General features: G+C 42.9%; 1 long non-coding RNA gene across 1 annotated transcript in view; it reads left to right on the forward strand.

The window, feature by feature from the left end:
• Window positions 1-11,503: 11,503 nt before the first annotated feature.
• The window catches only part of GNG2 (G protein subunit gamma 2), a 117,306-nt gene continuing 114,227 nt past the window's right edge, over window positions 11,504-14,582 (forward strand). The window contains exon 1 of the long non-coding RNA XR_837367.3: window positions 11,504-11,702. This is a non-coding gene — a long non-coding RNA (G protein subunit gamma 2). The remainder of the gene's footprint in view (window positions 11,703-14,582) is intronic.

The following is a 14,582-nucleotide window of genomic DNA, read 5'->3' on the forward strand; positions in this document are numbered from 1 at the left end:
AAACTACACAAATAAGAGTAATTCTAAAAGATGTCCATGAAACCTGTTTTTTTTTTTTTGGTTTTGTTTTGTTCTGTTTTCAGTCTAATTTAATTCTTCCACCCTGGTTAAATATTTCAGATTTCCTCTCAGTGGGACTCAGGCTGATTACTGAAGGGTTCTAGCCACCTGAGAATGGCATCTGTCTTCCTGTCACCATGCCAACTCTTCCCGCGACAAATGAGGGATTTCCCCTTTTTATTCCAGTCTTTCCTCCAATGAGGGAGAGACACGCTCCTCCCTCAGGAAGAGCACCATTTCTCATTACTGTTGGTTCCTTTTCTCTACTTTGTGTGAGAAAAAGGCTCGAGATGAAATCTTTTGTCTTTTTAGATACATTTTGTTTTCTCACTATTCTTACTGACATCTTTGTGTGTGGTGGCTGGGATCCCACTGCATTTACATGGCAACCAGGAAATCAGTCATTCAGAGTCGCCATGGTAACCGGAGGGGGGCAGGGAGGAGAAGTCCATTTTATCACGGTCGGCTGTGTCCCTTCCTGGAAGCCTCCAGAATTTTTAGACAGAGGTCATTATGAACACAACAACAACAACAAAATGCCTGTTGGCATCCAGGCAGCTGTGTACTGGCATCACAAAACGTCCTGCAGAGGAGGGTGTGAGTGACCCGGGGGCAAACATTACAAGGAGACAAAAGGCTTGCCCTCTCCCCGCGGAGCCCAGGGTGCTGACTTGGTCTCCTAGCAAGTCTGTAGAGGCAGGTCTGTGAGCTCCAGCTCCACACTCACTTGCCCAATTCTCTCTAAAGCTTTGAGTCTGCAGAGAAAAAGCAGGTAACCAATGTTGTAGATGGAGAGTGAGTGTCTCATTTGGGGTGGGGGCACAGCTCTGCTTTTATGGTAAAAAGAGCCCCAAACTGCGGAAGTGGGGCAAAGGTGCTGTCCCAAGAAAAACGGAAGTGTCTGTTAAGTCGTTTCCTGCCACATCTGCTTCTGGAGCTGAAAGGTGTCATATTTCAAATGAAAAAAAAAAAAAAGTCATAGGGGTTAACCAGTGAGATGACCTTTTATAAGCCAGATAATTAGAATCCTTAATCAATAGGCAGATTATGTTTTATAGCAAACAATAGGGGCCCTGGACCCCAGGAACAGACTTGGCTCCTGGATTGATTTAGTCAGACTTCTGGGGAGCTGGAACTGACCCAGAACCAATCACATTTCTAACTCAAGTTGAGAAAGCACTGTCTGATTTGAGACATCTTCTAGTGGCAGTGTCCCAGTAGGCCGGGGGCTAAAAACGTGTGAATGGAGAGCCTTTTCTTTGTAAAGTGAGAAAAAACTTTTCATCATCTTTTTTTTTTTTTTTAAACAGTGTAATATTACTTTTTTCCTTTCTTGAAGATGAAATGAACAAACTCTACATTTCTGGCCTCCTCCTTCCAAACTGCCCCCACCAGGCTCCCTTATGTTCATCTCAGTAAACAATTCCAGCCTCAACGTTCGCTTTAAGAGTCTTCCTTACTCTTACTTCTCCCGCATTCAATTTAGTAGCAAATTCTTCTAGGTCTGGCTTTAAAATATATTCTGAATTCAGTCTTTTCTCACCATCTTTATTACCCACCATACCCAAGCCTCCTCCTCTTTCTAAATGCTCAAAGAGCCTCCTGACTGGTCTCCTTACCTATATCCTGGTCTCACGATGCAAGTTAGGTCATGCCGTGGCCCTGTTCAGATCACTCCCCACCCACCCACGGATGGACGGAACACTCGGAACACAACCATGACCCACAAAATGCTACCCGACATGCCCCTGCCTGCCCCTCCGTTCTCGCACCCTTCACATTCCTGTTTGTGTATTCTACTCTACCCACTCTGACTTCCTCGCTGTTCTTTGAACACATCAAGCATTCCCTGAATTCAGGGACTTTGCACCTGCTGGAACCCTCTTCCCCACATGTTAGGAGGCCTCTTGCTAGTATTGTAGAAGCACTAAGAGAGCTGCAGTGCAGCAGACACATGGGGCTGCCCAGAGGGGGCTGTGGTGACTATGGGAGGAAACCAGGACCAGAGCAGAATGTGGAGGAATAAGCACACTGACCTCACCTTCTGTGTGTTGGCCAAACACAGCTGGAAACCAGAGTCCAAGGCAGCTGGGTACTATACAAATCATCTGTTGTTGCATAACAAATTACCCCGAAACACAGTGCATTGAAACAATAAACATTTATTATCTCTTACAGTTTCTCTGGGTCAGCAATTTGGAAGTGGCTTATCTCGATATTTCCTACCCCAGGCCTCCTATGAGACTGCAGTTAAGATGTCAGTTTTCTGAAGGCTGATCTTGGATGAAAGATTCACTTCCGAGGTGGCTCACTTAACATGGCTGGCAAATCGTTGCTGGATTTTGGCAGGATGCCTAACACAGGCCTCCACAGGGCTACTTGAGTGTCCTCACCACATGGTACCTGGCTTTCCCAAGAGTGAGTGGTCCAGGAGCCCAAGGTGGGAGCTACAGGGCCTTTTATAACCCAGCCTTGGAAATTACACACCATCACCTCAGCTGTATTCTATTAGTCACATAGATCCGTCTGAGTCAGTGTGGGACGAGACCACACAAAGGTATGAACGGCAGGAGCCACGAATGATTGGGGGCTGTCTTGGAGATACCACTGGGCACAGAGCGAAACAAAGATGGTAGAGAATGAACTGAAAGGGTGGCGAGGAGGTGGAAATCAGGGAATAACCAGCACCCTTCCTTGACCATTCTACTTAAAATATTATATGCATTCCTGCCATTCTGTTTCCCTTTACTCACAAGCCTTAATGCTACCTGACATATCAAATATTTATTTGTTAACTCTTTTATTTTTGATTTCCCTACTATCATATAAACTCCACGAAATGAGAGACTTGGACTATTTTGTATTTTGCTGGCACCTAATAAGCTTCCAATAAATACTTATATATTTGAATACATGATTTATACTCAAATTAAATAAAGAGTAAAAATTTATACTCAGACTTTTAGATAAAAAGTTTTAAAATGACTAATTCCAGTGACATCCCCACCCTTTTTAAACTAAATGATTATCCCCCCCCCCCCCAAAAAAGAATACTACTACTCAGTGAATTAGAATTTGCTTTTGGGAGTTTTGCCAGCAACACAATTGCCTCTTGGTCTTTTCTCCCTCTTCATCTGGTGGTGGTGGTGATGTTCTCCCTTCATTTTAAGATCAAGTTTTCGTATTTTTTTCTCTTAAAAGTAAGTTGCATTGCCTTTTGTTTATTTGATTCTCAGCTGAGTTCTGTTTTCAGAGGTCTGATTTAATCAAATGGTTCTCACGAGAAAAGGAAACCCTTCCTTCCTAATCTCCCCTATTATTTCCCTTTTGTTGATTCCTGAAACCTGCCAAGGGTACCTGTGGGAATTTCTGTGGCACCTACAAGGCTAAGGAGATTGCTGACCTGTGGTTACTGACGGTCAGAAGAGAACAGATTGCAAGCAGAGAATACTCTTCCTGGGCCCCACGTTGAGCCAATGTTCAGGACTAACTGCCCATGGGCTGACTGTGAGAAGAAAAAGGCAGCCTCGGAAACAGCTGCATCCAAATCTAGAGTGGGTTTGGGGGTGGTTTTTCTCCTCCCTAGAAAGTGTGTTAGTAACACCTTTCCAGATACAAAGTGGGAAAAGCTGATCCCTTATGTTAGGAAGCAGGTTCCCTCGGAGTGGAGGAGACAAGCTTGTTGTCAAAATGGTGAAAAGACAAGACTTGATGCCACATATGCATACGTTATCATCCCACAAAATCTGCACAGAATCATTTGTTGTAACTCCTTTTCTTCCTTTCTTTCTTTTCTTTCTGTTAATAGAGTACTGTAACCTCATGCATGTAAGCATATGCTCTACCACTGAGCTATACCCACCCTGCGTTGTAACTCCTTTTTATAATGTGGTGCACCTAATTTCACCATCTGTACCAGAACCAGCACCTTTTCTCTCTTATTCAGTCTAAACCTAACCCTGGCCATCAGCTCGGCTGGTTAGGGTATGGTGCTATTTCATAAACCTCATCCTTTACCCATTATAAATATGAATAATGAGTAATTTGTGTTAAGTTCATTCATTCATTTAACAAAGGTTTAGTGAGTGCTCACTATGTACCAGACACCATCCAGGCCCTGGCTAACCATCATAAGCACACAGTTATCCTAGAAATTTAGGGGTAGGAAGGTGTTTTTATTTTCCTATCTGATGATGGTCACAAATGGTGGGTCTTTGATGAATTTCCTTAGACTATTATTCCAGAATAAAATAAGAGTCTGTCTCACTAACAGTTAAGCAAATCCATTCATTCTGAACACTTCAGTTTCTTTCTTGAAGTCTTATTTTTCCCTAGCGGTGTCCCCTCAGCCATGGGCAAGTACTACTTTTTCCCCCTTGACTGTATTATTTGAGGTTATTGCCGATGCCTTCTGAAGATATAAAACCACTGACGTATGTGATCCTTACTTAAGGGTTCAGGTAATACAGTTTCCCACGCTTATTTCAGAGCACCCAGTGTGTTTATAGGGCATTGGTGGGGTTTTCTTAGTCATGTTATGCTGTCAATTTTCAGCTCATATAACTACTTTTTAGATGCAAAAAGTTGGTGGTGGGGAGTTAGGAGGAATGCATATAAATATTTTAACAGCAAACAAATGGCTTGGCTGTGGTCTGGGTGAATTCCAGTATTTTTTGAGCTGGGAAGGAATCAATAACAATAACTGGTCTTGAGCAAGTAACCCACTCTTTTCATTTGAAAACAAAGCCATAAATGACAATTTATAAATAATGACAAACTTGCTTACTAACATGATACTCTAAGACTTAACTTTTTAAAATTACAAATAAATCTGCAGATGCTTGGCTTATAATTTTCCTCCTAAAATTAATCTCTACCTCACTTGAAATGCTTTTGCATTCATATATGCAACAAATACTTATTGCACACCTAGTATGTGCTGTGCACTGGGCACTGTGGGAGGCACTAGAGACACAGCAGTGAGTAAGACACTGGCTGTGTGTTCTAGAATTCCACACGCGGTGACGGAAAGAGAAAGGAAACCGTACAATGACAACACAGTGTAGTAAGAGCTATAACCAAGATAAGAGGTGATTTGTGGAGGAGCAAGGATACAACTAACCCAGCCATTTTCTTTTAGAAAACTGTATAAGTAAAAGTAATTTGCTAAGAAAGTTTATTTATTAACTACATTTGCCAAGTCAATAATTTGCACTTTCTTCTCTGCTGAAATTACCCTGCACAATCATACAAGTAATATTTAAAGAATGTTGACTAACTTCTTGCTAAAGCAACAAGTCATTTTTGTAACATTTCATAGGAAGTTATCTCAAATGTATTGCATTACTGAAAATGCACCTTCTAAGTTTAGAGATTTGCAAGAAGAGCCACCAACAGACAAAACTTTTTAAGAGCTTTCTATGTATAGTGAGACTTCTTTATCACATCAGTAACTTACAGATTTTTGCCTCCTGGTTTAATAGTATTACTTGATTGGTAACTTCAGGGTCTTTCCTGTTTCAACATCAATATCACATTTTTCTTCTTGCCACATTCTCTTCTCATTTTTTAATTCCCAGGGACATTTTTGGTCATATTTTAAGCAGCCTTGGTGGTTTGTTTGCTCATTCACTTAGAATTTTGTAAAATCTACATTTTTGGATCTTCAAAGTGGTCATTAGTACTCATAACTTTCCTACACAAGACCTAACGGTTTAGATTCACTTAAAGTTAACAAACATGTACTGAACACACACAGTATACAGAGATGAGAGGCAGAGCCCTGCCCTCAGGGGGCACTCAGTCTAGTTAGACTCCAGTGGACTCAGAAGAAGAGACAGATTCACCATCTAACACTCGGCATCTCAATTCCCTCGCCAACTCCCATGGTTCTGTTTCTGAAATTCTATCACAGGAAGATTCAAAGTGAGAAACTTAAGACTCAGGAGAAAACTAGAGCTGGGGAGACCAAGGTCATAAGCGAACCTATGAATATTCTTTGCAGTAGGGACATGACCAAAGACGCGATGACAGAATGCCCTCAGACGCCTTTGATTCTCCACCTTTTGCCAAGCTACTTACCATCAAAATAGTGTGGTGACATATCTGGCACAGAAAGACCAAATCTTACCTCTCTGCCTGGCCTGCAAATGCTTGGAGTTATTATCATATAGCTTTTCTTTCAAGACACTTCAAAATGATTTACATGTGCAATAATAGTCTTACTGATTCGTATCCTTTCATTCAGACCTTCCTTTCAAAGGATTGTTTTTCCCAGACTCTGCGTGTGCACAGCGTTCTCTAACCTCTGCCATACTTCGTTGCTGACTCCCTCTTGATCTTGTTGCTTGTTTCCTGTTGTCTCTGCTTTTCTGTTTGCATCTTCAGAGACTTTTTAGAGGGGACAGGTTGTATTTTGCAGAATGACTGTTTCTGTTTTTAACAGCAAGAATGCCTTTGGTTTCAATTCTTTCATCACCCAAGTGGACGGTCTAGCTCCACCTTCCACTGGTGGAGGGTTTGGAATATTTTCTGCTTATGGGAAGACTAGAACTTCAGATAAGAAGCAGGCAGCGTCCACTCAGGGAGTGTCTAGCCTTTGTCCCTACTTGAACTGGCCAAACTCTCCCTGTGCACAGCTGTTTGGATCCACATCCGGGCCTCTCTGGCTCTTTCTTGCCAACTTCCAGCTCTGGTTTGACCTCCTCCCCCATCTCCTGCCTTCTTCCTGCCTGCCTCCCTCCATACCTGGTGTCCCCTTCAGCCAGACCTCCTGTTTCATAATTAGCCCTTCTCAACCCTTGTATTTGTTACGAATGCAAGTTTCTTGAACTCTTTCATCACGGCAACCTCCACCCAGGGCTTTAAGTACGTAACACAGCATATATATACAACCCAAATGAGTTCCATTGGGGTGACATTTCAGGCAGTGGCAGGGAAGAATCTGGGGAGCTTCACACTATCTACTCGGCCCCCCTGTTAGCCCTGCCCAGGGCAAAGGGAAGGGAGAACTCATGCTTCTGATGCTTTGCCCTATGGAGGAAGAGCTGACCATTCACTCAGCAAACCCCTCTTTCTATTAATTTTGTGCTGAGCTGTGCAGTGGAGACTGACAGTTCCCATTTTTTGAGGGCCAGCGACTCTCTCTGGAGAAGGCTGAGTTCTGCCCGCCCTGCCCCTGGACTCTCTTTAAATGGAGTAGGATTCAGTCTTCTTGGCTCCTAGCAGCTGGGGGTAGGCTCAGATGTCTGGTGGGGAGGGCATGATCCTGTGACACACAGATCAGATTATTATGATGCCTTTTTTTTTTAAGCAGTCTTAGAGAGACTTCCATTCCTGTTAATTGATCCAAGAAATGCCTGGAATTGTAGATTTTCTGCGATAAAATAATGGCTCAATGATTCACTTATTTATTCTTGATTACTATTTGGCACAACAGTTAAGCCAATGTATCATTAAAGTAGATGAGTGGACAGGATTTATTAGTATATAAATTCACCTTCTTATTCCCATTTCACTCTGCCCTCTCCAGCGCAGCCCACACATGCCCTCAAGGAAGCAGCAGTGCTGGTACAGTTTCTGGCTCCTCTCTGAAGCAACAGAATAAGGAAGGACAGAGAGAGACCCAAAAAGAGATCTGGACAGAGAAGCTGGGCGGGGGGGCGGGGGTAGGGAGGGGAGCTTAGCCACAGAAGGCAAGTCAATCAAAATAGTAAAGAAATAGCTGGGCATGGAAATGGGGGGAGAGAGAGAGGAACAATATTTAAAGAGATCAGAGGAAGAGTTCGGGGACTTGGCATGGGAGGGGCTCTGGGACAGCTGTGAGGTGGCAAAAACTGGAGAATGCAGGTACAAGGGGAACATGAAATTAGTCTCTTTAAAATTATAAATTAGTCTTTAAAGTTCATCTGGAAATGCAAGTAAGGAATGGCTTTCTTTCCTGTTTCTTTTTAAAATGTATTTTAAACATTTCTTTTTGTTGCCAGTCTGTGCTTCTTTATAAGCAGTTCAGTGCAGAAATGGAATGAGGAGTTGCCCCAGGATTCTTTATATGACAAATATTCAGGATTTGGTATATATGGATCATGGCTTTCTGCAGACAATTTGAAAAAAAAAAATAGATGGCTTATTGTTTCTTATCCCATGACCAACTTCTCATATTAGAAACTTCCTTTTCCCCTACTCCTCAGGCACCCAAAGGAAAATAAGACCAGTTTTGGAATTTCTGCCAGCTATGTCTTTTCATTACACAAACATCTGTTAGCTCCCTGCTGTGTGACAAGCAAAGATGAATGGAGCATGACCCTAGCCTTAAGGGGCTCAAATACTGAGGAGGGAGGTGGACATAGTAACAGCTCATTAAAACAACATAGTTAATGCTGAAATGGAGACTGAGGCAGGGTACCATGCACTCACAGGGCCAGGAAGACCCAGCTCTACTCTGTCTTTATAGGAGGATAAAGTAGAAAGTATTGCAGGCTATAGGAGGCTGGGGGAATTTTATCCAATCCTCTACTACAATATAGAGGGAAAACCAAAGCACTGCTGTAATGAGACAGTGGCGAGGGTAGTAGAGAGGAGGAGTTTGGTCAAAGAGAGTTTCCTGGTGGGTATGAAGGATGAGGAACTCGAAATCAGACGTGCGGCAACAAAGACCAATGGTTGTAATGTTATTTTTACATTCCTGCTCTGGGCGACTGGTTTATATTCCTCACTAAATGAAATGGAGATTATGGAAAGGGGACCAAGCTTTGGGTGAGGCAATATGTATGATTTGGGGAATGCTGATATTAAAGAACTCCAAGGCACATCCAGCTAGAGTGCTCAGTAATGCAGGAGAGAGATCAGGCCAAGATCATGGCCTCCTTATTACCATTCATCTCCTCCACCAGGTGGTTGTGAGTACAAGGTATCGATGCCTACAATTTGGGCCACTGATGAATGCTGAAGAACTTTACAGGCCTTTGTCTTATGTACTGGCTCACGTTTGGTTACTGGCTCGTGGTAGTGTGAACTGTTAATGGTGTCATGTAATTATATCTCTGAAGAAATGAACGCTTTGCAGACTCAGTATGCCCACTTACCATGCTTGCATTAAGAGCTCTGGACTGGATTAATCTTCTCTTGGCCAGTCTACACCTCCACATTTTTCTTTTCTCTCCAGAAAAACAACTATTAGAATTAGTGAGAAGCAATGAGGGTAAAGACAGGAAGAGGAAGATCTTAAAATCTAGTTTTCAGTTTTGAAGAGAGGTTGGCTGGCACTTCTCAGCAATGGTCAGAGTAACCTAGTGAGAAATTTATGAGGCCAGAGATAGAAGAACCAATCGGAAGGCAGCAGGCCAACTTCCTAGAGATTTTATTGTCGGAAAGAGATGTCCCTATGTAGACATAAAGATAAGTACCAGCCACTCTCTGATGGTTGAGAGAGTGAGTGAGAAAGGGAAAGGGGGACAGAGGATTTAAAAAAAAAAAAAAAAAAAAGACCAGTTTGAATCCAGAGTTAACACCAGCATCTGCTGGTTTAAAATTAACCAAAGATTTGTTTCCATAATCTCTCCATTTATAATTGCGCATCTCATTTTTCTTAGACTTAATGTCATAATATATTTAAATTTTCATTTAAAAGCTCCCAGTAACTTTTGACATCAAGATTCCTGATTGGGAGGTAATTCATATCTGATCTTCATTTGTGTTATAGGAGGCTGTGGGAATTTTATCCAGCCCCCCCCCCCCAAACTACAATCCTATTTCCTGTTGGTTCAAAAGCAGTTCCTCATTTTAAATCTTGAAACGACCCATTTTGTAGTTTTCTGATGTTAGTGAGTTGACAGCGGGGTCCTTTTTGATAAAAATATTTCCAGGAAGAAATAAGCAAACTCTGTTCATGGAACATCAAATCTAAACAAAAGGTATCCTGGGGACTGTAGGATCCTGCAGAACATTTCATAGAAATTAAATTCTGTACCTCCCAGGCTGATTTGCTGTGGTCCCCACGGCAGGTTAGGAAGGCTCACTTGGTGACTTCTCTGTCGATAGAGTTACCCTGCATTTAGCCTAGATTTACATCACTTCCTGTTAGTTTACTTGCTGGAAGGGTAAGGCTGTGTTAAAAAGTGAAGTTGGGAATTAACTATTTTGCTTTCCAGGCACTGATTCTTGAGGAGAGGTTTTTCAACGGTGTTGCCTGGGAATTAGAAGGATCCCCCCCACCCCAGCTCTCAGCCTGCGCTTAATCTGTAGCTTCCCCAAAGCACCTTGTGTTCATTCTGGGGGAGAATGACTCAAAAGCTGAATAAATTCAGAGCCCCAAGAGTATCGAGGTTTAGTGGTGAATATACCAACTTTGGGCAATCGGGAAACCAAGAACTGGTCCTGTTTGGGCTGCTGACTGCCTGAGTCACTCACTGTCTCTGAGTGTCAGTGTCCTCTGAAAATAACAAGAGCTGATATGTATTGGACACTTCCTAGGTTTCAGGAATGATCATTATCATTTTGTGCACCATTTCATTTACTCCTCAGATTTCTGCTGTGTGTTAGGACTATCATCACCTCCATTTTGCACATGAGGAAATCACACAGAAGTTAAATAATTTGCCCAAGTTCATACAGTCACAAATGACAGCTTGGATTCAAATACTGGTGGATGGTCTGTGTACCCTTACTCCTAATGCTACGCCACCTCCTAAAGTGAAGGGAAAGGATAAGAGGATGAGGGTCCTTGCAGCCCTACTAGCATGGGGCAAGGGGAAGAGGACTCTGCTTCTGGGCTGAAAAGATACAGCATTAGTCTCTACCTCATTCATCCCTTCCCACCACTGAGCATCTTTTGGGGATATGTCTTCACTCTTAGGCCACAGGTAGCCTTGTAGTACTTGGGTTATCTCCTATGCCCCACAGGAGTACGTACCAGGGCTATTCTTCTCTGAGCACATGGATTAAGCAAGATCGCAGTGGTCGCAGGACCTTGGAGAAATTAACTGTCTGGAATGTTAGCCACAGGGGGAAAAAAAAGACTTCAGCAAGAAGCTGCGCTTTCCCAGCTCGCTGGCTTGATAGGGACCACAGTAAATCAAGCAGAGCCATGGAGGCCGGTATTGGATCTCAGGGGCAGAACCTGGCCGGGGGCTGTCAACCCCCCAAAGCAACAGCAGCAAACCCAAGTTCAGGATAAGAAAGCAGACTATGTGCCGGGAAGGGGATTGGGGATGGAGGTGAGGGTGAGGGAATGAGAAGAGGCAGGAAGGAACAGGCAGCACCAGAGGGACCTTGGTACAAGGGGAAGAGGGGCTTACAGCCCTGGTGTCAGCAGCCCTGCAGAAGGGGAGAGGGCTCCCCTGGGCCTTGACATGGAAGGGGAGGGAAAGAAGTAAGCAGCTCACAGCTAGCGAGAGGAGGAAGTGGGAGATGCTGCTTCCTGTAAAAAGAACGATGACTGAAGACAAAGCTGGGTGGGGACTAGTCCCTGGGCTGCAGGCGCGGCTGCTACACATACACACAGCGGCTGCCGCTCCGTGGGCAGCTCCTACTACTGCTGGGCTGGGCTGGCCTGCGCGGGGCGGGCTGCGCCGGAGCTCGCCTGCACACAGCCGCGCGGAGGGAGGAGAAAAGACACTCTTCTCAGGCCAGCCTCGGGAGCCAAGGTAAAGGAAACGCTTTTCATCTTGCTCCTTTTTAAGTGAGAAAAATGACCACCGCCTGCCGTCTTAAGGGCAGATTTCGAAGGAAAGAGAGGCACAGTGGCTCGGGGTTGGGGGACATGGTTAGGAGGGGTTCTGTTAGGAAAGCTTTTGAAATGACCACATTTGTGACACCTTTGTTTTTTAAAAAAATAATCCTTATTAGTGCTTAGCTTCGGTGACTCATCAGGAAAACATACTCAATGTTAAGAAGCTGTTTGCATAGTTCTGGAATTAAAGCAGAGCCCAGCTGAAATCATTTGGGGCTGAGAGGCTGTAGGCTGATCATCTGAACAGTGCAGTCCTGTTTTAGGGGTGGAAGGAGTGGAAAACGTTAATTGCATTATCTTTCTTACACAGTGCACTAGGGTAGCTTTAGTCTTGCGGCATGATGACTGATTTGGCTTTTTTTAATGGTTAACTCCTTTTGTACTCAGAATTTGCCAACAAAGGCTGGAATTGCATATGTGAGGGGCAGTATTTACCATTAAAAATGATGTCTTCCTCCCTCTGCTCTGTGCAGCTGCTTTCAGGATAATCTCAGAAAGAGCTACTATTTGCCGATAGGCTGTATCCTAAAGTTGCATCCTTTCTCAGAGGAGTGTGGCAGGTTTAACTTGTCTAGACTCAGATACCCATGCATATATGGATTTCATGTTTATAGAGATTTTATTCGTCTCTAGGTCAAGGTGCTTATTGGCCTCAGTAAGAGACAACATGTAAAAGTGCTGCTGGGTTGTTTCCTTACCTGCATAGTCTACAGATGGACAAAATAGTAAAATCAGAACGTGATTTTTATTGTGTGATTTTCTTAAGCAATGGGTCCTCTTACTGAGAGCCTGTGGCTGTGGCTTGTTCATATTTGTGAATGATATGTAAAAGTGCGGTAAACCGGTCTAACGGATTAGGAATGAGATTGTGAGATTCCTTTGGCAGGATATGTAGGAGAAGGAGTTTAATATCCTAGCGTAGCATGATTTAAAAAATTAAGTTTTTGTCTCCAACAGAAAGTGTGGTTAAGCCATAAATGATCACTGATGAAAGATTTTGTCTTGCATTTTTAGAATGAAAGGTGATACATTTTCAAAGGAAAGAACTGCTTTTAGCAGAGTAAACATAATAAAAAGGTTGTATTTAGACACCCATAAATTCTTAAAATGTATGTTTTAAACACTAAATATGCACGGAGAGTGTATATGCCTCCTCATTTATCATCATTCTCAATTTGAAGAGCGATAGTTTTTTGGTTTTTGTTTTTTTTCAGTGCTATCTCTATGAAATTAATTTGGTTTCTCAAAATGTATGGGGTAGCAGCACATTTTCAGAGATAAGAATCTTTGGGTACTAAAGGGAAAAAATGTCTAGTTTTCTGAGCTTACTTATGAAACCAAACCTGTACGATGACTAAGAGGGGAAATATTGCTGGTGTTGAAACAGTGGCGCTCCCCTGACAGATCCATTGAATTTAATCAAATCTGCGGGCAAAACAAGTCACGCCGCATACTCCACGAATCCAATTCCTGTTTGTCTTGTGGCGTGAAAAATGTAAAGATCATCTTCTCAGAGAGGAGCTCTTAGGTAGCTCTTGGATTCAGGATGCCCGTAACTGCAGCTCCATGATCACACTGCCTATCATGAAATGAAATGGCAAGTTGGGAATCTGGGCTGTGTGAATGAGGCTGGGGCTCACCCTCTGGTACTTACTCATCTACAGTCTGGATTCACTGGATAATGCCAACACCCTGCTTTGTGTGGGGATGTGTGGACAATCTGCCTTACTCCTCTCTGTGTGTTTCACAAAAGAGTAAGAAAATGAAACCTTGGCTCATAGGCACAGGGGCGTCCAGAGGCTCCCTGCTCTCTTTCAGAAAACATCTAAGAGATGCCTGTTTTCTGCACAGCCTGAAACATTCCCTTAATTGTTTCATTCCAGCTTGAAGCACACATGAGTGAGTAACAGCAGATCACTACCTATGATGGTAGGAGGTTTAAGAGAAAGGTGAAAATGCTCCTTTCCTGTAGAATGGGACTATTTCCACTTACTCTTGGTGTATGGAATATTTAAGACATACTGCTTTTCTCCAGAGGATTCAGTGGCTTTTGAGGGAGTCAGCCAACACTGAAATTTTAACTGTATGTGTGTGTGTGTGTTTTTCCCCTGCCATACGGTCAATAGCAGAATGGAAACATGACTCCATTATTTCTTGGCCAGTTGTGGGCCTCATGGTAGACACAGAGTGAATGCATTTGGTTGACTGACTTTTTTAGCCTATTTCACAAGGCAGGCCCAACTTTTATGTATAAAAGCTCTAGAGTCAAAGCACAAAGCCTCTTCAAAAGACAACTGGGGTTGGAAGAAAACAGCATCATGGAGCGAAAAGAACACAGGCTTTGAGAATCAGACAAATCTGCCTTTGAACCCTAGCGCTGCTTCTTACTCCTTGACCTGGTACATTAACTTATGAACGTTGGTCTCTTTGCTGTATAGAGGGGTTAATAGTACATAATCAGGGTATTTTTTTGTGTTTTTTTTATTTTTAATTTTTTTAATTTTTGCTTTTGTGTATGGCTATGTGAGTGCCTGCCTGGTACGTAGTAAGTACTCAGATGTCATTTTTTTCTCTTGCATGGCTTGCAGGAAAAGTTAGCATGTTCTTGATCTTTGCCACTACCTCAAGGGTTCCAGGAGACTTTTTTTTTAATTGTAGTAAAATATATATAACATAAAATTTCCCATTTTAACCATTTCTAAGTGTAGTGTTCTGTGGCTTTAAGTATATTGACATTGTTGTGCAGCCATCGCCACCATCAATCTCCAGAGCTTTTGCATCTTCTCAAACCGAA

This window comes from Camelus dromedarius, chromosome 5 (assembly GCF_036321535.1).
Source record: "Camelus dromedarius isolate mCamDro1 chromosome 5, mCamDro1.pat, whole genome shotgun sequence".
Classification (NCBI taxonomy): domain Eukaryota; kingdom Metazoa; phylum Chordata; class Mammalia; order Artiodactyla; family Camelidae; genus Camelus; species Camelus dromedarius.